Source organism: Oxyura jamaicensis, chromosome 4 (genome assembly GCF_011077185.1).
Source record: "Oxyura jamaicensis isolate SHBP4307 breed ruddy duck chromosome 4, BPBGC_Ojam_1.0, whole genome shotgun sequence".
Classification (NCBI taxonomy): domain Eukaryota; kingdom Metazoa; phylum Chordata; class Aves; order Anseriformes; family Anatidae; genus Oxyura; species Oxyura jamaicensis.
The window spans coordinates 12,424,365-12,451,905 of NC_048896.1; the positions used below are offsets into that span (position 1 = coordinate 12,424,365).

General features: G+C 43.5%; 1 protein-coding gene across 2 annotated transcripts in view; it reads left to right on the plus strand.

Moving 5' to 3' along the window:
• Positions 1–27,541, plus strand: part of AFF2 (AF4/FMR2 family member 2) — a 366,303-nt gene that overhangs the window by 2,368 nt on the left and 336,394 nt on the right. The window contains exon 1 of one of the 2 annotated variants that reach the window (XM_035326404.1): positions 1,268–1,495. The exons of the other annotated variant lie outside the window; for it this stretch is intronic. The gene's annotated coding sequence lies outside the window, so the exon portion shown is untranslated. Of the gene's footprint in view, positions 1–1,267; positions 1,496–27,541 lie in introns of those variants that run through there. 2 annotated transcript variants of the gene reach the window in all.

The following is a 27,541-nucleotide window of genomic DNA, read 5'->3' on the forward strand; positions in this document are numbered from 1 at the left end:
CACACAGGATGTGGGGAGCAAAGAAACACATGCAGGACGTACAGAGCCGTTTCACACCAGTGATATTTCCTCACAAGGCTATTACAAAGCACCAGAGTTCTCCTCCACTACACAGTCCAGTACCAGAGCAGGGTGGGCAGTTGTCTCCTGAGGTGGTTCATGCTCCTTTGCAGCATGTTTCTGCACCCTGCTGGGGTTATGCCTTTTTACATCTGTAAAACTAATATATGTGTAGGAGGTTTTTCTTAAGGTTTGATGAAAATTAAACATGATATTGGCATTTTTGTACAGCAGCCACCCTCTGCCTTCAAACAATTTTGCGCTAATATCCCTTTTAGAGAAAATTGTGCTTCTGAAAGAGTTCAGAGACTTCTGTCTTTATTTCTCATGTTATCTCTTTTTGGTGTTCTTTGTGTGTGTTTTAAATGAGATGGTTTGGAACTTATGGATGGTGTGCTTCCATCTGTGTTTTATAGTCTAAAAGTTTCTAAATGCATATGCTTCATATTTATATCATAGAGAACTCTAATAACCTTGTGTTATTATCATTTATTTCAGCTTGACATAAATCAGGAGCCAAACGAAAGGGAGGACAGGTTTTTCTGTGTTTAACTAGGTTGCTTCATGTTGCTTGACATTCTCCATGACTTTATTTAAAAGCTTTCCTCCAGCTTCATTAAACTGCCTTTGACAGGCAGTGGCTTAATATACACGTGCGCACGCACACACACACATGTATATATGTATTCATTTGAATTCAGGCTCTTTCCCTCCGGTCTCTGGTAATTATGATTTGTGTCTGGAGGGATGAACTGTCTAAAAAATAATAAATAAGAGGCCATGAGAATTGAAAACCAGCGTTCAGGTTCATCTAGAAAGAAATTAAGCAAATCGAGTTCAGGTTTATAAAGGGAAGCAAATTACCCTGGGGTCTCCACACACTGGATCAGAACTGACTTGACATATTTAATTATATTGCAGGTTCCTGCCCTTCCAAAGAAAATTGCCATACTTTTACTACAACCACCCAGGGAGGTGGCGAGGAGGTTATCAGGCAGCCTAGAACTGCTACGGCAGCTCCTTAAAGGCACTGAGCCAGACAGGGCCCCTAGTACTAGTAACGCCTCCTTTTACCAACAAATTAATGCCCAGCTGGCCATTAACCATCCCAGTGGCTGACTGAATGCCTGAATCCTTTGCAGGTGAGGGTGGGAGGGAAGCACCTCCTGAAGTGATAAAGGAAGGAGAAATTGCTGTGGGTTGGTGGTGTGCAGGGCTGTTGATTGTACAAACCATGCTTTCAAAGTAAGGGTGGGCTGGCACAGAGGCTACCTCTGCTTTCTCGGGGTTGTGGTGGCTGCTGGCTTCGCAGTCCGTTTGTGGATGCAGCTGTCGGTATGCTGGGAATGCTGTGTACCAGGAGGTATGCAAAAGAGATGAGTCAACGCCGCTCCGATCATGATCCTACAAGCAGCTTGGGGATTTGGTCTTGATGGTGAGCTGATTATTATTTTATCTCTTACCAAACTGCATAATTCGCAGCAGTCTAATGTTTGTGTGTTTTCTTTATAAGTCATTCCTGCTATCTCATTAATAGCTGCATTAAACGAGAAAAATGCTTTTCCTCCTCCCCAAAAAGCTATTTATTGTCTTTCATTCAGACTGCTCCCAGTCTTTTCACATCTCCACAGAGCTGCAAGCCCACTTGAAGGGCTATATTTTGGTAATACTAAGCAATCCATTTTAGCTGGATGCAGAAAAATATCTTTGATTTCAATTTCCCCTTAAGTGATTTAACTAGGTCCCTGGTTGGAAACAGGCTTTGAGAGGGGCCTGGAGTGGTTTCTGAGTGCTGGTGGGAAAGCCAGGCCTGGAGATGTTGACCTGCATGCATGAAGCCTGGCTGCAGTGACCTGCTGGTTGTGGCCCATGCCCGCATGTTGCACTGCTGAGGGGCTCAGGAGCTCTGTGGGCTCTCCCTTGCTGACTGCTGAGGTTTTGGCCTTGCTTTGGTGATAACTTGGCTGAAGCACATAGGTAAGGGAATAAATTATCCGTACAGTAGGTTTTTGCACACTTGCCTTAAGTGAGATCCAGACTCTAGTTGTGGGTTCGATTCCTACATGATTTTATCTTGTGTGTTTTCAAATCATGACCCAGTGTGTTAGCTGACACAAGGAGAATGTGGCCTCTGAGGTGAAGGCTGGCCTGTTGTGCCTCAGGGAGAGGAAGGAGTCAGGCAAGGCATCAACCTGCATGTTCTCAGGCTGCCCAGGCCACATTGCTGCGGTTCTCCTTCCTCCAGTCAGTGCTTCTGGTAGTCTTATGGCACCTTCTTTACGCTGCTAATGTCCATGTTGATAAATAGCAACTGGTAGTTATTTTTACAGCATTTATCAGCAGTCAAAGCCATGTAATGCTCAGTTGGAGTGTCCCTGTCCTGACAGGATGTTTCGGTATGAGACAGCCTGCTGCTTGCTGGGGTAGTTCTGTTGTCAAAGCAATAGTCGTTCATAATTTTACCCCAAAAAATGCTGTCCCAAAAGCCCCTGGCTGCCATACAGTTGAGCAGTAGTGTTCAATACAGAATCAGCATCTTTAAAAATAAAAAAAAATAAAATCTCAGCTAGCTCAGGAGCATCCTCAAAAACTGTCTCCATCACTGAATAGCAGCTGCCTGCAGCTCAAGGTTGAGGTCTCAGCAAGCCCCAGGGTTGCCTCTGAGCCCAGTCAGAGGCTGGCCCAAGCACACACAGTGAGGCTGTGCAGGTAAAACACACCCAGGAAACTGTGGGCAGGATAACCAGGTTAGCTAGATGCATGTGAGAGGATGAACAAGGAGTTTAGCAGGGATGTTCCTTTTAGGCCACAAGCACCAGGTGCAGCTGAACCAGGATTCTTGGCCTACAGAGTAGATCTTCACCACTATTATTATTATCAATCCATTATGCTGATAATACAGGTGCCGTTGGAAGTATGAACAGATGCCCTTACAAAGTCACCTGGAAACATGTGAGTTGATGTTGCCTCCACAACCTGTGTGAAGTTTATTCCTATGGCAACATGCAGCAACAAAGATGGCCCCCACACTGTGCAATGGGGCAGTGAATAAAACAACCAAGTGCCAGCCAGCCAGTGATGCTGACAGTGTATCAGGTAATAGGTTGCGGGGAAAAGGGAAGAGAGAGAGCTCTGCCTAAGCAGCACATGCTGAGATACAGCATGGGCAATGTGGTCCTGAGGACAGGCTAAATCCTTCTCACCCTCCACCAGTGGATAGAAACAGTAACTGACAGCAGGAGGACTTAGCCTGCTATGTATGTGCTGCTTTCTTGATGGGACCTTCCTGTGGCTCAATGGCACTCAGCTGCTGTCAAAAAATTTGGATAGCAGTACTCGTAAGTGTGCCGAATGCCAGTAAGGGTGGAGACAGATCCTTCTGAGAACTGGGCTGCTCCCTGTTGCCTTCTTCAAATAGTTGAATCCAATTTTGTTTATTTTCAGAGTACTATTTAGATGTGTTTCTTTAGAAATGAAACCCACAGAAGCAGCAAAAACACTTAGGTGTCATTTGTAAGAGCCAAGTTCTGCTCAACTTTCAACTAGTTCCTTAAACTTTGTCCTTACAGTATCCTCTGTAGAAACGTCTTTAAACTGTTCCTTTGGTTTTGGAGGGTTTTGTTCTGAACATTGCATATTTTCACAGCCACAGATTGTGACAGTTAGGAAGCGTTCCTCCTTTACTAACAAATGATACTTTCACTTTCAAATTCTTTACCAAATTGTATGTTACACATCCTTTATGAGACACTGAGTTAGCATTTGAAAAAAAAATTGGCAGTGGAAAGACTGTTATAGTTGAGTGACAAAATTCAGATTGGAAGGAAATAGCTCACAAAAGCATGAATTAAACATCTAATTAAAAGTGTTAAGTCTCATTTTAATTTTGTTTAAAACACCAAAGACAGAAAAGCAGCTGCGTGCCTGAAGAGTGCAGTGTGACAGGATCCAGTTGGGTACAAACATAGAACTGATATGTAGAGCTCAAGGCAACACACTTATATATGGAAATGTGGATTTTTAGGATCCTTGAAAATATGATTTATTGAAGACTAGATGCTTGCAATGACTGCTAATGAAATGGGATCTGGCAGGTGGGATTGGCAGAATGATGGTTTTTCCTAATTTGTGCTGAGCAAATATATACTTAATTAGCTTCATTTTTTCAATTAGCAGATGATACTCTTATGCATCGTCTTGTGCCATGCCTCTAGCTTTGGACTAATGGGTTCACAGGGGTCTGACATAAATGGGTTCATATTTTTAAATGTCTGCTTTGAAGATGTGCAGTTGTTTCAGCTCAGGGTTGCACTGTCCCACTAGCTGTGGATCGAAGATGTTAAGAAATAATTTGGCTCCTTTTCCAATCAGAATTACAATTCTCAGCCAGAAAAAAAAAAATATATATATATATACAACTCCCCCCCCCCTTGTAATTTTAGAAGAATACTTTTTTTAACCTTCCATATTACATATCTACTTAAAAAGAACATGCAGCATGACCTAGGATCGTTATCTATTCTCCAGTAATGTAACTGGACAGTCTAATATTTGCTCTATGAATATGAAAATTGGAACAGTAAATTGCTTGGGCCATTTCATGTGATTATGGAGAAAAAGCTCCTTGCCTAATTATAATTGTAATTCAAAATGTATTTTAAAATATTAAAAAGTTATCTGCACTTGGAAAACTCAATCTAGCCAGAAACAAATGTGTTGTACTTGTATCTCTCCCTGTGGGTTATATTCGGTCAGATACTGTACAGAGAAGTCATGTTCAGAGTGATGAGTGGTGGAACTCTATGAAAAGCAACTCTTTTCTTGCTGCAGCCCCAAATGGTGCAAAAAGCCTAGAGTCTGGGGTGCTTCTGTGAGTTGCAAGGTAAGACGCAGATCTGCGCTCTGAATGGAGTGGTTTTTCACTGGAGTAACAGGAAAGGAGGTCTTGACTTGCACCAATTGCTAAGAATTAACAAATGGGCTTTTGAAATCAAAGTGCTTTCATTTTCAAGCCTGCCCCGGTGTTGGGATGGCCGCTGTGCAGCGCTTCCTGCTGAAATAACCGATGCTTCTAAGGAAGTGACAGCAGCAAAGGGCTGTGAGCAGCTCTGTAGAGAGCCAAAGCACAGATGCAGCATACCTGGGTGCTGCTGTAATTGTGTGTGGCCTGTCTGTGTGGTAGGAAGTTGCTTTTTTGATATGAAAACACTTGTATTTTGCTGTTTCTATTTTGGAGAGATGAAAGAAGTTTGTCACTAAAATGGTGGGCAAGTTGTTAGGCACATCTGGGGGAAAGAGATTGATCTCTTCTTGGAAGAACGTATGAACATATTTTGCTTTTATGTAATGAAAAATTGTAAGGCTTTGTGTTTTCTGTGGAAAATTTCTAGGGTCTGATTTAAACACAAGAGTTGTGACAGAGATACCACAGTAGTTCTATACATGTTTTATTTTGGGTTTTCAGGCACCAAAACCCAACGGACCAGATTCCTGGGTTTATGCCTCACACATCTGAAGAGCTGTGACCAGCAGGGAACCACAAAGTGGAACAGTTCTGCCCCAGTTCTTCCCTCTCCCTGAGACAGTGATGCAGCTGCCTATGGCTGAACGTTCCCGTGTGCGGCTTGGGGAATCAAGCAGAGCGGTACATGAATTTCAATAAGCATGCCCCCCTCTCCATCCACAGTCCCACATGCCTCTCTCAATTTTGTTTCTGGATGGAACAATTAATGTGCATGGGTTGTGTGAAGCCATGGGCAGCTAGAATATGGGTGTAATTTAGCACTGCAGACACAGTATTTGTCGACAAGCATGTTGGGCACAGAGTCAAATTCAGTTCCTTTGTTATAAAGTTCCAGCACTAGTCTATACAGGTAGAATATATGCACTAAAATGCATTTAACGTTACTGTGGGCTGCTCTTTATAAATGCTCTGAACAGGTCTAGATCTATAAAGTATGCCTCACGGTGTAGCTAGGAATAATCAGGCGTGCCTTGGATTAAGAGAGGAGGGAGGATTGTGTTCTAGGAAAAATCAATGAAATATTTAAGCAGAGAAAAGTAATTTTGTCTCTTTGATTTCATCTGGTAGCAACTGAAAATACATTTTAGGAGCCTTTAAAGTACATCTAATTTCTCATTCACTGCCAAAAAAGAAATTTCTCTTGTTATTCATAAATACAAGAGCAGTATGAAGTGGTTACTCATTTATTTGATATAATATTGCACAACAGTGTTCTAAAGTAAGAGGTTTAGAGGAGCTGGAAATACAAAGCATCGAAGCATAGCAATGGTAATATTAATTTGCAGAGGGCAGACATACATGGCTGTAACAGCACTGGACAGGAGGAAACACGGGCTGGATAACAAAATCAGGAACTTAAGCTGGGGGTGAGGGGACCTCAACAAAACAAAAATCAGAAGCTTCTGAAATTTATCAAAACATCAAACCATGACCAAGAAAAGGGTGGGGAAATCAGCTAAGTCATGGCTGGAGAGGAAGAAATGAGCTATGAAACAATAGTTGGAAAGTTAACATTAGAGTGAGAAGGGCTTTCTAATTTTAAAAAAGTTATAATCACTTGAAGACCAACCTCTAGCCTGAAAACCCAGAAATACTTCTCTGCATAGAAGAGGATACCTGTATGCACATGCTGAGTTCCCTGCCCACACACATATGCAAGAAGCTTTAGAACTGGTGCAGCAGAGGTTGAGCAAACCAGCTGGGGCTGAGGACCTGGCGCCTGTGCTGCATGGCCTTGGGATGCTTGTTTAACATCAGCTCGGGCCTGGCTGGGCTGCCTGTCCTGGCTTGCACTGCAGGGCTGATCCAGGGTAGGCAAATGGGTTTCCTTTTGGTTGAAGCTAAACTGAGATGTGGCACGGTCTGAGCCAGAGTCACTTCAAAAGTGCCTGTCCCCATCTGAGCTTCTGCTGAACACCCCCAAGCTGGAAGCGTGGGGTGTGCAGCTGAAGCTCTTGTGTCTGGGTGAGGCTGCTTGGGATTTTGGTGATGTTGATCATAAAGACTATTGCATGCGGCTGGTGGGAGCTCTTTACACACTGTTTTAGGTAGCTTATTTTTGGCAGAATGATTGTGTGCTGCTTCTGCCCTTCTCACCCTCGACACAAGTAAAGGACTGAACAGGATGAAATTGCTGCAACAGTTCTTAAAATGCTGACTGCTGGGGTTGACTTGTTCTTGACTGGAAGTTTACCTATATGGTTTTTGTTGATTGAAATCAGGTGACCCTGAGAAGCATGCCTTTCTTCCCTATCCTTTCAAAAAAAGCATTGACCAGTCCAGTTATTAAATACTACATGGTTGACATCAGAACTGATTTTAGGCTAGGCTGCTTCCACTTGTTGTGCATCTGGACCTTTGTTTTTCCTCTTGGTTGCTATCCAGAGGACACTACTCATAAATTGCATGGCATTTCTGAGCAGGGTATTCGTTTTGTTAAGAGTTGCGTACTACGTCAGAATTTTAATTTGTTTTGTTTAAAGTCCCATTTGTGATTAAGAAAAACAGGAGCAAACTGCAATGTACTGGAAATGGTTAGCATCACTGTGCATTCACTGCTGTATAGGAAATAACCAGATCATTACAGTGCTCTCCAGGCACTTTATATCTGTTCAGGAAAGGATGGCGCAGGAGGCTCTGTACCATTTGGTGCTCATTTTATGTAAATGAGTGCAGCTGAGGATCGTGTCTATTAATATATTTTTAATTGAGAATACATTGAGTAGGCAAAAAGAAAGATGTTTACTCCACAGAAACATTACTGGCAGTCTTCTCTCCACAGAGCATCAACCAGGGGAATAAATGGTGGTATAATAGTTTTGTTAGTTTATTTTTTTGAAGTAGGCCATAAACTTCAGGACAGAACAATAGAAGCAGGAACTTCTGTTGCATTGTCCTGCTCAGGCTGTCCCAAAAAGAATAGCAGGGTGCTGGCCTGGCGCGGAGAGTTGAAGGTGTACAAAATCCTCCAGCGCTACGTGTCTGTGTCATTCACTCCTGGTTTGTGTTCCTCACTTTTGCAAGCTGCTTGCCTTCATGAATATAAGTAGTCAAATGTCCTTAACATGGTGTATGGGAAGCAATGCTAACTTAAATTAAGCCTGATCCAAGGGAGTGGGGGCCAAAACCTGCTCCCAGTTCCACCAGTAAAAATGTGTATCATGTGACTGTGCCAGCCTGAGGCTTCATTACAGCTAAAACCCTAACTGGACTAAGTCATAGCATAGATGAGTGGTGTTCTTCAGCGTTGGAGTGCCTATGCCCCAAATGCTACAAGCTCTGGGAGCAGTTTGATCTAGGAATCTCATGCCATCTCTGTAGGAGACAAACCAGTAAGTCAATCTGTGTAATTTTTTTAAGACAATGTATTCTTTTTTCCAAGGGATAACTTCCACCTTCCATCACTGGAGAGTTGGGTGATGTTGGCAAGTACTGAGCTGACCACGAGGACGGACAGGGCAGAGTGCTTGGTGTAATGTTCAGCACTGAACATCTGTGATTAAATTGAATGAATGATTTGCTATGAATCACATGGCCAGAAAGGAGAACAGCACGAAACAGTGGCACTTGAGGGCTACTGAAGTGGGACTTGAAGGAAGTAGGGAAGTCTAGTAATAGAACAAAATTTAATCAAGTAGGAGAGTTTTTGCATCAATGTAAAGAAATGGTCACAATATTAAGTGAGAACATCCCCATTAACACAAGGGAAGGAAAAAAAAAATCGTGGTTTAGTCAATTAAATCTCAAACTGGAGAGGTGGGGGAAGAAATACAACCAAGACTTAATTTGAAGGGGGTAGTGGCAGGGAGAAGGAAAGCATTTATACCATTTTGGGACTGCTCTGTATCCACTGTCAAAAAGTAGTTTCAATTTTGCACCATTTACCATTTGCTGCCTGAGTGGTGGAGACTTGAGATATGTTTGTATCTGTGCTGCTTTGGCCTTTTAAAAAGTGCTATCATTTCAATTTGCACTTGTGTTTTTAAAAAGTCTCGTTACTTTTTCTCAGCTCCAACTCTTTGTTCTCCTGGAATTGATTTGTCGCCTCTGGTTCTCTGACGCTGCCAAACATGAATTTCCTGCGTATCGCTTGGCCTATAATTATATCTGGGCTCATCTGCCTTCTTGCAGGGAGGATATCTAGCTTTTCCAAATCAGCCTACAGGGAACAAAGAGCTGTCCGTGCGACCTGTCTCCCAGGGGCCTTGCTGCAGGAGGTGAGTTGGTAGCATCAGTACAGGGGCTCCTGCAGCTCTTGCTGCAGCTGCATCACTGCTGCCTGCTTCACTTCTGCTCTGACTTTCTTGGTCAAAAGCATCCCCATCCACTGTCACCCTTCACCACTCTGTGCCTGTATTCTAGCCTAACATGGCAAGGTAAATGAGTTGCTAATTTTATCCGATACTATGTGACTGCAGCAAAAGCATTATTCACTGGAGGTGCCATGAGCTAGTAGTCCTTTTGGTCCAGTTCCTTCACAGGAGCTGAATTTTAACGCTACTTTTTTAAGGTCTGTGCAAGAGCTGATGTACTGTTGGATGGCTGGATAAGAATGTGTGGGGAGAAGCCACTTGCAATTAAAGGTTTAAGACACTGAACAGGCTGTGATGGAACAAAGCTGCCTTGTAAAGGATTGTTTTTATTCCCCATAGTGCTAATCTGGAAAGCATTACCTGGGTTTGTTTTTCATATATGTACCCATTAACTAATTTTAAAAATTAATCATTTCCTGAAGCAATAAAATGGTAACATTCGTAGAATTAACAATAGGAGCACACCAAATGAAGTAGTGGTGTCCGTCTGAATAATTAAATGCAACTTGTCATAAGGTACACAAAGGAGCATTGGAGATGCCAGGCAAAGGTAGGCATGATGTTATGAAAGCAGTAAGTTGGTTTGTTTTTTGCCACAAGAGCTTTGTCTGGAGTAGTTCAACATCTTAAAAGTACAGCAGAGTTAAAAAAAAAAACTGCATTTCATAGGAGAAAAACTCTACAGTACCAACAGTCCTGTCAGTAGCTTCATCTCCCCAGAAGTGAAGAATTAAGTCAAGAAGCAAGATACTTGAAAAGTCAATCAAAATTAATTAGGAAATTATAAATCAATCAATAATACACCAAAAAGTCTTGTTATGACCTCAGTTACTCGTTTAAGTATAAACAAGATAATCAGCTACATTTCCTGTCTAGAAATAAGATCATTGCCAATTAACTTAGGACTTAATTAACTCTCTAAGGTACTGAACTTTAGATGCATCATACACTCTTAACATTATTATTAGTAACTGCAATGACTCTAGTACATTCTTGATTTATTATTATTATATAACTATTATATTTACACTTATGATGCTATTAAAAAGCAAAGCCTTCAATATTACATTAAAGTTAATGCCAGCTAAAAGACAGAGGCATTAAATAAAAGCAGAATTAAACAGACAATATAAGTTTGTATTTGAAACCCACCAATCCAGCCTCCATTCTTTGCTGGGAGGCATCAGCATAAGAGTTGATATGTTTGGAGGTATCAATTTTCCATTGCCCAGCTATAATTGCTCTTTATTTCTGGTCATGAGCTATTGGATTTGCCAGCCCTTTGGCAGCTCGGAGGAGTCACGGTGTAGCACAGTAATGTAATTTAACTTCTTTTGAAGATCTTTGCTCTGTCTCTTCTATAACAAAACATGGGGCAATCTTGATTTTATTTTTTATTTTGGTCTCACGACATCCCAGCAATTTCTTTCTTCTGACACATCAGTGACCCAGTTTTCTTCTTTTGCTTCTCTTTCTGTTTTAATAACTACAAGTTGCTCTCTTCCAAGCCTGAGAAGAATTTGTTCCGTGTTTGTTAGGAATGAGCAGTCCAGCAGAACAAGTGTTCTGTCTGCAAACAGAGGAGTGAAGAGACAAAAAGTTGGATAAGCAGAGACATTTAAAGCTGTTCCTCTGCTCAAAGTGGATGTTTTGTTCAGTGGTGTATGATAAATGTCTCCTGAACACTGAGTGTCTGGAAATAAACCTACACTATAAGTAATATGCAAGTGTAGCTATCGCCTCGCAGGCTGGCAGTAACAACACCAGCACGCATCTTTTGTAAATGGGCATTTTGTCTTTTTTATGACCCTAAAAAAGTCACTACAAAAGTATTCCAATCCTTTATTTCAGAAATACTGTCACCTTGTCTATAAGTCAAATGCTTTCTGGGTGCCTTTATGTGCTCCTTGCACCAGGTAGAACAGGATGAGCGGGCCTCCAGCTCTGCCTTTGCCACAGTTTCAGCTGGCATCTAGGCACTGGCGTCTTTTACTGTTTTATGACTGAGCTGGACAAATGAGGCTAGGAAAGCCAACGTACCTTTTGGCACTGATTATATTTACAGCAAGAGTGGGCTAACAGCAATATTTTCTTTCATGAAAGAATCATTTCAGCTTTAAGAAAAGCTCATGGCTCCCATGTGTATTATCTTGTGGTTTTGGGTTTTGTTTGTTTGTTTGCTACGTTCAAACTTAGGAAGTAAAACAATCTGGTATCTGCTTCAAATCTGGCAACCTAGACATAGGTGGATTTAGGATTTGCAGGGTTTGTTTTGAGAAAGAAACAGGCTCACAGAGAACCCTTTGATTGGATTGATCCCGTCCTTTACCATGCCTGAAGATCAGGAGCTTCCCTGTCCAAAAAGTGCTCCTGTGCCTGTTCTGTGACTGACTTGCTAATGATACAAACATGCATGTGGTGGTGTTTCCATGAGATAAATTGAAGTTTCTCTCCATCCACAGGTACTAGGCTGGGGCTGCAGTTAGGATCTCCAACCCCATGTCATCTTTAACAGGTGCTTTACGCATTCTTTCCACCCATTTTCCCTTTAATTCACATCTATATTGGTCTCCTAAGTTTAACATCTTACCTGGATCTAAGAAAATGCTCCTTACAATAAAGGGGGTGTCTACCCAGGGGAGTTGATTTGGCAGAGTCTGCCAAATTAACAGGTTAGCTATTGTTTCCAAAAAGACTGAAGAAATCCAAAGTGAAGCTCTTTTGTTCTGGAATAGAAAAATCCATCCCGGGGAGTGTCCTTTCTGGAAAGGAGCCAGGAATAGCTCCCTGGAATAATGCCACATGAAGGCTCAACCTTTTCTGCTGCCTCGTGGGCTGTATTTCCTTCAGAAAGTGAAGCAGTCAACATAAAAACCTAGCGTTACCTGCAGAGATGCACTTGATTATCTTACTGTATAATTTTTTTTTTTCAAAATTGCTTTTAGAATTTGTGAGATTTCACTATTAAAAGCTGCTTCATAAAACGCCTAGGGTTATCCAAATTCACTTATCAAGCACTCTTTCTGCAGAGACCTTGTTGCCATTTCTTTGCAGGAGACCAAGCAATGAAGAATATCTTCTCCCATGTAGTCCTAGCAGCCAGTGATACATGGCTAATCACAGTAACATGATCGTGGGGCAAATGGATCACTTCTGGCACACGTGTCTGCCTTGCTTGGTGTGTATGGACTTGATAGCAGAAACCTGGCTGGGAGGAGATCGAGGAGCTTGGGGTTAACTAGCAGGGGCTGGCATGTGCAATTACTTCTGCAGGAAACTGAAAATGATGCAGAACCCATTTCTTCAGCATTATTCTTTGGTGTCCTTCTCCCTTGCTTCACCATGCTTGTTTCCCAGGGTGAAACCCAATCCAGCTCTGGGATAACAGCAACCATTGCTAATGTCATATTAGGACCACATCAGCCTCTGTTCTTGCACTTGGTGGCTCAGCTGCTGCTTTGCCTCTGCTCTGAAGCTAGGATGAGCAAGGATGCAGTTTCTGCGACCTGTTTCTGAGTTGGCTTGTCAGTGGCTTCTGATGTGCGGGGAGAAAATGATGTTGCTACTGCTGGGGGGTGCAGAAGTGCAAATATCTTTACAGGCATTAAAGAATTGAGTTATGCCTGGGCATTTGCTAGTTACGTGCTTGCTCACAGTCACGCAAAGAACCTGTTCGGAGATGGAATAGGGCACATCCACTCTGCCTCCCTTTCCTGTGATTTAAAGGACATTCCTAATCATGACTCTATTACGTCTGCTGCACACTGCTTGTATTTCTGAAAGGAGCTTGACTGAGAGTGCTGACATTTCTTAATGATATTTTGATCATTTTCCTGGAAATTATACCGTTAGGAAATGTGCCATGAGGAATACAGGAAGGAATTGAGTATTTTACTCTCAGCCAGACTTAGATGAATAAACTTCCCCACAGTCTGAGGTGAATTTCCTCGAGATATTTGAGATGTGCTAGAGATATTAGGGGATACATCTGAAACTTTTACTGAATTTAAATAGTCTCTGGGTTAGACACTTGAAAACTTAACCACTTTTTATATGGACTGTCAGCACTGCCTCTGTAGTCTTCAGCCCACCAAGCTGTCATAGCCTTGCAAGCAAAAATAAAGTCGCCATTGCTGGTGGTCAGGAGTGATTATTGCACTGGGTGCAGCAGCACAGAGATAGAAACCTCCCCACATGTATTGGGTTCATGTGGCAAGGGTTTGGTAGCAGGAGGGCGGCAGGGGTGGCTTCTGTGAACAGAGCCCAGCAGCTGCCCCATGGCAGATCAGAGCCAGCTCCAGCTGATCCAAAAGGGACCCACTGCTGGCCAGAGCTGAGACCTGAGCGATCTTGGTTGTGCCTCTGGGAGAACAGACTTAAAGGGAAAAAACTTCTGCACCACAGCAGCTAGGGGAGGGAGGAATGGGAAGCAGCCCTGCAGCCCCCAGGTCAGTGCAGCAGGAGCTCCAGGCATGGAGCAGCAGTTCTCCTGCAGCCTGTGGAGAAGCCCCTGGTGAGGCAGGCTGTCCCCCTGCAGCCCATGGGTCCTACATGGAGCAGATCTCCACACTGCAGCCTGTGGAAGAGCCCCTGGTGGAGCAGGTGGATGTGGCCTGGAGGAGGCTGCGGCCCATGGAGAGCTCCCCAGGAGCAGGAGGTCCGGTGGGTGCTGCCACACGTGCTGGAGCAGTCTGCTCCTGAAGGTTGGACCCCATGGTATGGACCCATGTTGGAGCACTGCTTGAAGAGCTGCTGCCTGTGGGAAGCCCACACAGGATCAGTTCAGGAAGGGTGGCATCCCGTGGGAGAGATCCCACATGGAGCAGGGGCAGAGTGACCAAGTGGCAGAGATGCTGTGTCAGGGACTGACTGCAGCCCCCATTCCCTGTTCCCCTGCGCCTCTCTGGGGGAGGAGATAGAAGAGGGTGGATGGGGGAAGGTGTTCTCAGTTTGCTTTTATTTTCTCACTGCTCTGGTATGCTGGTGATAGGCAATAAATTATATTAATCTCCCTATGTTGAGTCTGTTTTGTCTGTGACAGTAATTGGTGAATGAACTCCCTGTCTTTATCTCAACCCTTGAGCCCTTTTCCATTGTATTTTCTCCCCTCCTTCCTTTGAGGAGGGGGAATGAGCGGCTGTGGTGGAGTTCAGCTGCCCAGCAGGGTGAAACACCACGGTGTGCTGTGAGGAGGGAGCAGCCTGACCTCCCATCACAGGCTGCCTGGCAATTAATGGCCTTTTCAGCATGTTCAGGTACTCAGCTCTACTCTGGTGGCTTAGGCAGGAGAGATTAAACTTCTGGGAGATAAAATATAAGGGAAGGTTAAGGAAAGGGGAGGAAAAATATGAAATGTGTGACACATTGCGATGATGTGGTTGTCTTGGCAATTCATGAATGACACAGCAAATCCCAGACACTACAAACTGTTAATTCTGCAGGCTGTGATAGAATCCCACATTCAGCCTGTCTCCATCAGAGGATCTATCACCAGTAGTTGTCAGAGAAGCCTACACTGTTAAAAACAACCAAGCAGCAATGGCAGGTGGGACTGGCGCCTGCAGCAGCATTGGAAGGCTTGCTTTATTTATATCTTGCTCCGTGGTGTTATGTGGATGGAGTGGAGTTTGAGGGTCCATGTCTGTTACCCACCCACCTTTAATCCGGGTGCAAGGGGACTTCTCATCTGGAAGTGAGAGAAATCCTCACTGACAAAAACGGCTCTGCAAATTGGAGGACAACAGCTGAGCTGGGTCCTTTACTGATAGCACACTGGATGCTAGCAAAAACACAAGTGTGCCTGAAACAAGTCAAGATGATCTCTTTCAAAACATTATAGCATCTTCTTGAGACTGAGATTCTATTGTTAACTTAATAAAACGGTTTCTTGTTTTCATGACATGACAGACTGCACAATGTCACTGGGATTTTTTTTGTTGCATCCTGCATGGCCAAGTCTCCATGGCTTCTGACAACTGAGTAACTGGTTTAACTCTGGATCAAACATGTTGACCGCATTGCAGCCCCGTTTCTGATTACAGTATTCTCAACACTTGAAACATTAAATGCTTTGCTTTACAAAGTGAATTCGTAAATCCAGCAGCACCCATTTAAACCTTGTCATTTAAGTTTCACTTCCAGACATGTTTATAGAACAGTCCAGCTTGGACAGTCCTACCAAGGTTGTGTCTACTTTATGGCATTTACTTTAGCCTTTTTGTTTTTCCCTCCATGAACAAACACTAAATCTCTCAGTTGCTTCCATGAGTGTGTTCTTGCAAAGCTCTGCTCTGAACTATAAATGGCAAAAAGCTACAGCTGAGTGTGAATCTAAAGACCAGCTGACAAATACATGATGCATCTTCCTAATGGATAATATAAGCATATCACACCTGCAATTGCTCAAACCTTAATTAATGTACCTATTGCCATTTGCAAATAGTAGTTCTGCCCTTCTGCTTATTAAAATTCGCTTCTGCTTCAAAATTCATCAATCAGTCAGGCCACATACTCATAAATTGAAGTTATCTGAAGCAAATATCACTCTTCTGTTTTTTCCTCAAATCTTTAAAGATTGTAGATGCACGTAAAACAGAGCACATCTTTGAAGATTTTAGACACATGTAAAATATAGCTTAGCAGAATACATACTGTTATTGGTGACTAGAACCAAGCAATCAATCTTAGAATCATCCCTGGAGTGTACTAGCATTTCCTTGCACATGGGTGCTTTCAGAAAGCAAGTAAATTACCTGTTTAGAGAGATTAAGTGAGTTGGTGTACTAACCTGCAAACTATAATTTAAAGAGTCAAAAGCCTTTCTCTCCCCACCCCCTTACACAGAAATTAACAACTCCAGTAGCATAATGTTTTTTTATACTGCTGCTCTCTCTCCAGTAAAATATACTTTATTACTATTTGGAGGCTTTATCCCTTTATGACAACCAGTATCAAGAGTAATATTACACCAATAACTTGGTTTGCTAAGTATTAATACAAGGGAAATTATGCTAAGAGCACTGTGTGAGTTTAATTGCAATTCACACTTTAATATTTTGATGCAGCTGTAAAAATGTAGAATGAGAAACATTACAATTCTATTAGATACTAATAAATTGTGTTGTGGAGGAGGATATGAGCTGTACTTGCCATAATGAAGCACATTCTACTTCCTATCTCTGTTTTGATCTTGCGTGTGTATGATTTCATACAAAGATTCAGTACAGGTGCCACAGGACTAGTAAGAAATGAATACAGGGTTATATATTTTTTTATTTCCAATAATCAGAAACAAAGCAAAAATAATGTAAATCATGTTGTTCATGAAGTGTTTGTCAAACAACTTTGCAAAATATGAGGTTCCTTAAAATGAATCCCACCACATTTTTTTTTTTTTAGGCTTAAGTTTTCCAGGTTTGGATGTATTTAATACAACGGTATTCTGAGGAATATTCAAACTCATCCCTCCTCATTTTTTCCTAAAAGAAATGATAACGAATGTCTATGCATCTCTGCTATTTTTATTTATAAATGAGGAGGGCATTGTAGCATGAATGCTTCCACAGAGCCAAATCTTGCTGGCCCATTCAGTTAGCTCTATTGCATTTCTCTGGGAAACCATGTGCTGAAGACGAATGTTTATTTGGCTCCAAACTCGTAACTTCAGCATGTAATACCTGAATCTGTCCCGTAAGAAAGAGAGCACCATCTGTGGTGTACATAGTACAAAAGTTACACATGAGTTGTTGACCATCTTACAGTGTTTCAAAGTGCCCCCTTTTGTGTGTGGGGGGGCGTTATGCCTCAGTAACTCATTTGCGTTCAGCCACCTCTCCATGCTGGACAGCTCGCTTGGATCTGTTGCTACAAAGGACACTCGTGCTTATGTTCAACAGTGAGAACTCTCAGAGAATACAACTAGGAACAATGACTCTTTTGCTGGACACTGGATAGCTACAAAAGATATGGTCCCAAGTCAAAGATCTTTCTGTTGAAGCAAGGGAATGACTGAAGGAAGATAGACTGTGTTCAAAGATCCCAAATTTCCATGACTCATGTGTTCTGAAGTAATGTGTGGTGGTTCACAGGATAAGTAACGTGGGTTTGCTTGATATCAGCAGCAACTGAAAGGCACCTGAGCCAACAACTTAGTCTTATGTTCTAACATCCAGATCAAAATGCATAGAACTACATGGCTTTGGGCACATGACTGAAGAGTCTCTTGGCTTCTGCTAGCTGGGAAGCAGAAATAACAGTATCTCTCTTCATTCCCAGTGTATTGCTCTGATGAACTAAGGAGGTTATTTAAGTCATTTTTTTTTCCCCCTTTATTATTCCCAAAGAAGCGTGTATAGGTGGGAATGAGCCCATTTCTATGCCGAGGGAGCATATTCTGCTATAGCAATACTTTCTGTACTATATCAGTGGCAAGGACAATGTTAGACACAAAATATTCTGGCCTTGGGGTTTTGACGTCACACTGCTGTCACTTGATGGAAGAGCTGATAAAGACCCAGCTCGCATCCTCAGGGAGGACAGTGGTGTCCCACTTGCACAAGAGGTGATCTGCTGGCCATCTACATGTAACCAATACTGAGAAGTGTTTTACTGGAATTTTTCCTTTGAATGTATATGAACCATCACATGCAGGTAGGGGATGATGGCAGATCACCTGTTAACTTGTGTTCCTTTATGGAGTAGCTACCCGCAGAGTTAAACCAAAGCTTGTAATATCAACATTTACCTTTTCTTATCAGGCTCGATTCTCAAAGGTCAGAGGTCAGGGTAGTTTTCCACTGGCCTCAGAGGAATTCTGGAGGGTCGGGAGATGATAACAATTGAAGTACACACGTGTTTGGCCACCACATTGGCTCAGGTAGTCTCACCAGCAAGTTACAGCCTTTCGTGCTTCCTAGCTTGCAGTGTCTCATCTCCCCACTTTCTATTCTTTGTGCTCCTCCCAATCTGTTTTTTGTTGTTGCTGTTGTATCCGTTTCTTTGCCTTCTGCTTCCACTCCAAGACTGAGCACAGCTGACTGCACGTTTCTCTCATTCCCAAATCTAAACCCATCCATGTGTCTTGAATGAGCAGCTTACCGAGGGATCTTCTCAATTAAAATGTTCACAGAGTCATTAAACTAACTAATGGTGGAAACTTCAGTAGAAATAATGCTGTAATGAGACAAGCTTTCATCATCTCACTGAGGAAAACATATTTCACTTGATTCAGATAAATTATATGCCCCTACATATTACGATCAATATTTTAGCAAGACTTAGCATTTAACTGTGTCATTTTTGAGTAATGAATAATCACGTTCAGTATATGAAAAATGAGTAATGACAGATATCACTGGACTGGTACGTATTCTACTTCTCAAAATGATGTTTAAATTTTTACAAAAGTGTTGTATAAAGGATTCAGTGACTCAAACTTGTTCCTTCTAATAGGTATCTATCATTTAATACTGTGACTGCACTTGAAGTACAGATTAACATAGCTATCTCTAATACAACAGTATATTTGGAGTATTTTGACTGAGCAAAACTGAACTCAGTTGACATTAAAAGTATACAGTAAAAATGGAATGCAGGACAGAGCAGACCACTAAGATTATCTGCTTGTGTCGCATAATGGCAGGAGTATTTAGTAGGTCAGGGCTACTTCATGGCTTTGCTACTGTAGGAAACAGGAGAGGTGTAAAGTAATTTTATCAGGAAGAATGTCTAAAATAATGATTTTAAATAATGTGCTGAAAACAGCAGCAGTTGTCCTGACCTAGGTGTGCTTTAATTTCTTTTATTTATTTACTTGCCTCTGCTTGCTGTATTGCATTTCTTTTGTTTAAAGCCCTCCCAATGGCTTCTGCCCTGATTTTAAAATGTTTATGCTTGAAATTACATTCCTAAATGCACAAACCAGGACCAAAGGAGCTGTTTTGATTTTCCTCTAAAAATGCCAATGCAATTTCAAGCATCTACTTAAGGAAATCTCTCTCTTCTAAGGCCTGTTGAATGAACCATCAGTAAATGCATGCAGGTCTTAGAAAGATCAGCAAGCATTTGTCACTGTAATCCAAAAAGAAATCTCTCTATGCATAGGATACTAATTTTTTCTCAGTCAAGTAATCAGTCACTTGATTACATTGATCTGTGGTTGACTCTTTTCTTTCTACATCTGATCTGCCATCCAGTTTTAAGGTTGCAATTGGAGTGATAGATATTGCTCTATATTTTTAATATCCTTAGGCTGTAGTTGGCTGTTCTGCTTTTGACTGACTGCCTTTTCCATGATGTCTAGCAGGGGCCTAAAAATAATTTACAAGCTTGACCATTGACATAGTGACTTGCTGTTGTAGCTGGGCTTAATGGTGCAATACTGTAATTCTATCTTGTTAAAAAAAAAAAAAAAAAAAAAAAAAAAGGCATTCCTGAATATACCATATTTCTGTTCCATTAGAGACATGTCACTGGCCTCAATTGTAATTTCTGGGCCTTTAAAATTAGGAACGTGAACAAGCAATGGAAGGGTCCACGATCACTTAGGTCAACTCTTCTGTCAAGCAGCTCCCTATGGAGTTTTGCACTGATACCTGCAACAAACAGTTTGATTTGTAGTCACTCATAATCAACAAAGAGCTATCCATTTCTAACAGAGGAGACAGAAGGTTTGCCAGGTGTCCCCTCAGTGTAGCTGGTTATATCATTTCCTTTCAATATTCCTTTATTTTAGCATAGTCCAGATACATTTCTAATGTTTCTACCATTTTATAGAAGAATAGTGTCAAGGAGATCAGCTATAATCTTCTCATTATATTTACATAAATACTATTCTGCTGGTAAACGCCTTGCCAAGTGCAGCTTTTTCACTCGGAAAGTGAAATTCTCCCTCTGCCAATATCAGTGTTTTCCTTAGGGATGAAACAGCTAATAATCTATACTCTATAATAGGGAAATTTACGTTAATACCATCACAAGGCTGATGATTTCTGACTCTTATAGGACTAGTTTTCTACAATGGTAGAAAGGCATTCCAAAAATGTATTTTCATAAATTAGGTCATTTAAATCAGTTCAATATGTAAGGCACGGTAGCAAATTTTTCACTTGGCAGCTCTTCATTATGTAGCTTGGATTAATTCTGATTTAAGAATCCTGTTTAGTTATTCACTTTTTTTCCCCTCAAAACTTCACTTTCAGTACATGTGGTGACACCATGAAGTGGTATAGCATCATTCGGTGCCACCTGCCTTTTCTAGCCGTGGAGATGACTTTGCGGGGCACAGTCACTGCAAACAGTAGAATCCCATACGTGAACCAGATAAGTGACAAGGCAGCAGTTTTTCTTCGGGGAAAAGGATTTATAAACAAAAAAAAAAAGTGAGAGCAGAATGCCCCCCCGGCCCAAGGGTGGAAGGAAATGGAAGTTCTTCTGCTTGCTTCTGGAAATAGATTTTTAGGAGCATAAGCCATTTAACCACTTTCAAACATTTTTCTCTGGGGTGCCTCAGTGCTAGAGCTGTGCAGACACATGGTAAAAGACAGTCCATGCCCCAGTGAGTTTAATAGCCCTCTCGGTTTCCCCTCGGCGATGTCATTTTGCTCCTACCCTCTCCTCTTGTGTAGGATGAAGGCCTCTGCCTCCTGATTCTTTTAGCAGAACTCCAGTTAGCCTACGGAGCGAACCCTCTAGACTTTGCCGTCAGCACTACAATCCTTTCAAAGCTCACCTGGCAGGTTTCCCAGAAAAGCAAGACACGGTCGTTTAAGCTGGTTGCCAGGAAAAAGGCTGAATAATGCTCGTTCTAGCTATTTGTTTGGGATACTGGTTCTCACTTTATGAAATAAATATGCCGGGCATTCATCTCTTGAATGAAAAGAAATTGCTGCAATGGTCTTGCGCTGTGTTCAGCAGAACCTTTCCAAGGCCTCTCCAAGGCCTCTGATGGACCATCTCGGATACTAATGGAGCATTGGTTTCACCAGGTCCTCCAGGACTCAGGTGGGGTGCTGAGGCTTCCCTGTTGTCATCATGTAGCTGGGCCTGCATATCTGTTTTTTGAGTCAAAACTGGCTTTTATTTCTTTCCGAAATCTTGGGGAGGGGACGGAACACCTAAACCCACTGACTTCCATGTGCTGCTCTGTGTTTGTTGAAAAATGTTGAAAAATTCTATATGACAGCATTGGTTACACCACAGCAAGTTAGTATGTAAGAAGTTTATAGGAGCTGTCCATTAATGGCCTGAGTGTCTGGAGGACTGGCTGTGTCTGCCTGCGGAAAGCAGACACTTCTGGTTTGCTCACAAGGCAGCCAGGAAGAAGTCTCGTAAGTCAGTTCAGGCTGCCTCCCCCAGGTACCTGTAAAACACTGCTGAAATCCTATCAAATTGATCAAATTTGTGAGCAAAAACTCCAGATGCCTTCAGCTGGGTATGCATAAAAAACACCAGTGATTCTGCAATTTAGTTGACATAATCTATTAATGCTTTTCACTACAAAATGAACACGTTGTCAGTATTCATCAACTTCCTCTTGGGGGGAAGTCTCTCCTTAAATGAATTTCAGTTTTATCTGGTCTCTTCATTGTATGCATGGAATAGTTCATATATGTGGGTGTTATCTGCACTTTTTGATGCTTCGTATTTATCATCACATCCCTTTGCTTGGTACTGGACATCTAGCCTAACAGTCACACTGTTGCTTGGATTATGTTGCTTTCTTATAGCTGATCCTGAATGGCTACAGGCTCTGCTCTAAACAATGTCTCTGGGAGAGATACCATGTTCTGATAGCAGCAGAAGACAGGAAAGCCTATTTTTCTAACATAAGGTGACCAGACGACTGAGATCGTAGGGTATAAATATAACAGCAATCTTATCAGAATAACAGAAGAAAGGGAGGAAAAGGAAAGGGAACAAGAGATCAACTTTTCTTCTCTAATATCCCCCCTCCATGCTAATGCTATCTGCCATATATTATTCTTTTTGTTTCCTTCATAAAAAGGAAGCTTTGCCTAGTCTTACATTTCTGTGAAGTGCATTAGCGAATATCATCATAAAAATCACTGAAGACAAGACAGTATTCCAGCAGCTTATATATAGACATCATTGCTGTAAAGTGCTTCTGGCTTTTGAAAGCAACATGGCAGAAAGAAGGGAACTTGATGTGAAAAGCCTTTTTACCATGCTTTTGCATTTCAATTCTCTGGCTGTGTTTGTGTTTTGAAGTTGGTATGATAGTTTTGTTTTATGCTGTGTGTTAGCTGTGGTTCCACTCATAAGGAACATATGGTCACGCAATCGGTTAAAAAGCTACTGCAGGGACTGCTTCAGTGTGCCAGGCTAGGAGATGGCAAGAGCCACGATAAGGCTGTAAGCGATTGGTTTGGTTAAAGGAAGGGATTGCAACAGATGGCATGCTGCTTGGCTGCTCGCTACGGCCCATCGTCTGCACTCAGTTGTTAGGCATGGAATAAAATTTTGATCCTTAAATGTTAGAAGATAGGCAGCTGCTTTAGAAACTGCCAAACAACGTATTGGTGATAAAATACATATATTAAAAAAAAAAAAAAAAAAGTGAGGGAGAAAAAGGTGGAGTAGAAGGGCAGAAAGGATTCATTTGTGATGATCTTAATTAATTGTATATTTGATAATCAAATTGTTCTGTTTTCCCCAATAGAGCCTTTGTACTTTTGACAATTGGTGCTTTCCAAATTCTTAGTTATGTGACCCTCTCTCTTGCTTTTTGCAGTTTGTTTGCATACATTTTTCACGAGAACTTTTTGGTTCCTTGTCTCTGAAAAGTGACTTTCTCCTAAGTTTTGAATACACTCTACCTTACCTAGTTTTGAAAGTTTAGACTCTTCTAACAGTGTTATAAGTGTTGATTGTCTGACGTGCAGAATGACAGTAAGAAGTAGGAATCTCATTGCCTTTTTTTCCCCCTTTATTCTTTTCTGACAGTGGCAAAATATCATGGTGAAGCTATACCTCAATCAGGTAGGGTCACACAGTGTCACAATCTAAGCACTGCAATACTTCTGACATGATTGCTGGGTTATCTGCCTGCATCTCTTGAAAGCATTACCTAACAATATGCATTAGGAAGGACTTTATCACCACCCAAATGGTGGGTATATAATGGTGGACCCTACAGCATCCACTACACACCCTATATAAGCAAAGCGTGATGAAACTCAGTGCATCTTTGCAGCTAGCCAAGGACACTTCTTAACATATGATACATAAGAGCTTGCCTTTGTGAACTCTAATATCATAAAAATAGCAACACCGTGTCTCCTAAAGGAGTCTAGGAAAACTTACTGAAGGAAGGTTTATTCAGTAGGACATGGAAATGCTCCTCCTCCTCACAGTGAGCAGGCTTTATCAATATATTTTCAGAAATGATTATTGTATTAAATTATTCTTGATTCATAAAATAGGAGTAACAATGATAATAAGAGAAAAGCTCTGCGCAGTTAAATCACTCAGGCAGCACAGAGATGATAATTACAATTAAAGTGGCAGACAACTAAAGATTACCTACACATGTGCACTTGAAACTGAGTGACAACATACTTTAAGTATGTTCTTATATACTTCCAAATGTGAAATTCAGCCATAGCAGCTGCACATCATGGCCTCTTACTTTATATATGCACATCTCAGTGGCTGTTTTTCTGATATAGCAGGTTTAGGATACGAAAAATTTATGCACTCGTGCCAAGAGCCTGTTTGCATGCAGCAGGGCTAAATGTTCTTGTGCTACCTTGAAGTAGATGCTGATGTAAACTTAATTTTCAATGTATTAATGTAATCTGTATGCTTTATCTAAGGTGTGATAAGTTTGTTCTATATACATGTTTAGTGCAGTATGAATGAGACAGAAAGAAAAATCAATCATTGCTTCACAGAGAAATATGAACTCTGTTAGCTTCATTTTTCACACTGTGAAAATGACTTGACCTTCCTTTCCTCAGAAATCCAAATATCCCCAATCTGTATTCAACAGCATAGCTGGCCACAAATTTACCATTAACATTTTCTGGATAGAAAACTGTGATTTCATTTTTGTTGTTTTGTGAAAAACAGTTTTTTCTTTGGATCAAATGGGGTATTTTGAGCAGAAAGGGTTTATGTGTTGTATCACAAGGGCTGCAGTTCAGCCACCTCTCGCCTCTGACCACCGACAGCTGGCCAGTCTCTCTTGCCCAGCCCTCCGTGGCCACAGTTCTGCTACTCCTTCCCCAGGAGTGAGGACAAGAGGGCTTCTTGTGGTGGTGGCAGCCCAGCCATGGAGCCCTGTCTTGGGAGCACAGCGCTGAGCAGGTACATTACTATTTTTCCACATCTCCCTCCTTGCCTTCATCTCTCCCTTTCCCAAATGTGTGCAGGGCACGTGCTACAAAGCCTTTGGGTAAGGAGGTTAGTGTGGGTAGGCCCAAAAGAGGATGAGGCTGGGATGCCCTTTTTCCTGCTTGAGACTTGGTACTTTGGTGCTTTCCCCCATGGCCAAAGTGGCAGCAGCTGCTGAGGGCACCAGGCACCTGTGCCCTGTCAGAGAGGTGCTCCAGCAGGCCCCTTCTCCTAAAACCCAAGACGGGGGCAACTCTCACAGCTGCCCACACCCCCTGCAGCGCCAGAGCAGGCTGGAAAGCCAGCTTTAACATCGAGCAGCATGGGCTGGGGTGGGTGAAATGATGGGAGCACCCTCAGCCTCGTCGGCAAAAACAGAGCCAGGCCCGTGCTGAGCCAGCGCTCCTCTTTGTAGCAGGCTGCTGGGCCTGGCGGCAGTGAGCGGGGCCGGGAGGCCTTGCTGGCCTTTAACCATGTCCTGAGCTGTTGCTGCAGGTGCTGGGAACCGCAGTTGTATTTTCCATTGTAACGGTAAAAATGGTCACGCCAGGGGCAGTTGAACTTTCTGTTCCTGGCAGTTTGGGTAAAACAAACCCTTTGCTATTTAAAGACAGTGCTGGCACAGCCTCATGCTCGTGCTCACCCCCGGCCCATGCTATAAGAGTTCATGGCCCCAACACACTCCTGTGACAAGTGCTGAGCTCGGCCAGCTCTGCTGATAGTGTGTGGGGACAAGCGTGGCTGGTGGTGGCCCGTCCAGGGGGCCCTGTGATGGCCTGGTCGGCCTCTGTGGTGGTGGCATGCGGGCGCGTCCTTGGCTGGTTTGAATTCTGTCTGTGAAAAGCTGGTTTGTGCACAAACTTCCTTCTTCAGCTGAGGGTGTGGGGTGCTTGGGGAGCTCCAGGTGCCCCCAATGGATCCTCTGAGGAGAGGGGTTATCTCTGATATGGCCCTTCATGGCAACTGCAGGTCTGGTGGACCTTCCACCCTTATTTTTGCTATAGTGAGCTCTGAAAGCCTTTGGGGGGACTATTTTGTGCAGATTTTGCTAGTTTCTGAAGAATAGGAAGGGTTTACTTCAATAAAGTAAATGACCTCTCAGCAAGGCAGGGCGCAGAGCGTCCCCGGCTCCTGCACGCCCCGCGTAACGCCTGTAGTAACTCATTTAGTTCTGTTTAATGGCTCAAGCTCGAGATACTGAAAATAGTTGTTATTGAATGAGAGTGATCAGGCGGCAGACTGGGCTTTTACTTTTATCAATAATAACGTTTTCTAAAAAAAAAACTGTCTGCTTCTGAAGAAAATTTTTGAATTGTGGCTGCACTGGCCACAGAGTCTGATTATTGAACAGGGCTTTCAAAAACAACAAGAATAACAAAATAAGAAAGAGGAGAGAGAGAGGAGCCTGGCTCATGGTATTTCATAGCTGAAGGCCCAGAGCAGCACGTTCAAGCCTGCTTGCGGAGAAAACCGACAAGTGTCGGAGAGGAAACGCTGTGTGCACCTGCCTGCCCACAGCAGGGAGAGGAGCGGGGCTCGGGGTTTCGCTGGGTGCGAGCAGGCTGTCAGTGGTGCAGCCCTGCCTGAGCTCCCTCCCTCGGGGGGCTGTGAGATGCATGATGCAAATGTGAAGCTTGCAGTGAAACCCAGGTTCAGGTCAGGAAGCCTTTGTCACATTTGACTTCCACTGATAATGGTTCCAGAGCTTTTCCTCTGCAGTTTTTTTTAACCCAGCAGCGTTTGCACAACAGCTGTGCATTCTTTAGGAAGGCAAAAATCATGGGTTACATTAGCTGCTCTGCCACTGACCTGCTTGGCTGCCTTGGGTTTGTCCTGTAACTCTCAGCAAGTCCACAGAGATGCTCACTGGAGCCTCATCTCCGTGGTGGCAGCACAGCGGGCTGCTGTGACCGGCCGCAGGACCTTGGCTGCGGAGACAGGGTGCCACCAGAGCAATGAGAATCTCTGACTTCGCCCCGCACCAAGTCCCTGAGGCCCAGCATCACTTGGGCGAGTTCAGGGTGTGGCTGGTCCTGTGCAAAACCTGCCAAAACGAACACGGCTTTGGGCTCGTCTTCGCAATGCCAGTGGATGCGCTTGGTTGCTGCGTGTGTGTGTATGCATTTGGAACCTTGTATTTCCGAAATGGAGAAAATTTGGGGGTGTGGGGGCAGCAGGCCGGGCTGGTGGCCCACCTGGGGGGTGGGGGTGATGCTGGGGGCTCTCAGAATCCCCCACTCGGTCAGCCCCGGGCCCGCCTGGGCCTTGCCTTCCCCTGCCATCGCACCTCTCCTGCTGTGGCTGCCCCGAGCCCCTCCAGGCAGCGCCTCCTCCCGAGCCGGTGCCCCCCGGCGCTTCCCTGGCGGGGTGCTGGTTTCTACGGCGAACCCACGGGCGCCTCTTTCCCATTTTCCCCTCTTTCCTCCCATCCCATCCCATCCGTGCCACCCGGGGCTTAGGGCGATGCACGAATCTTTCTCCCCGTTCACCCCTTCCCCTTTCCCTCCAAACTTCCCCGGGGCATCCCCGGGCGGGGAGGGGAGGGGGGCTCCGCCGGATCCCGGCGGTGCTGGCGCGGCGGCTCCATGCCGCGGCTTCGGGGCCGCCCCGGCTCCTCCTCCTCCTCCCCTGGCGGTGTGCGAGAGAGTGCGAGCGGGTGTGTGTGTGTGTGCGGTGTGTGTGTGTGTGCGTGTGCGCCGGGGCCGCCGCCGCCGCCGTGCCTGCCCCTCGCAGCCCGGCAGCCCGGCCCCGGAGCGGGCGGCGGCGGCGGCGCTCCCCGAGCCCCGGGCGG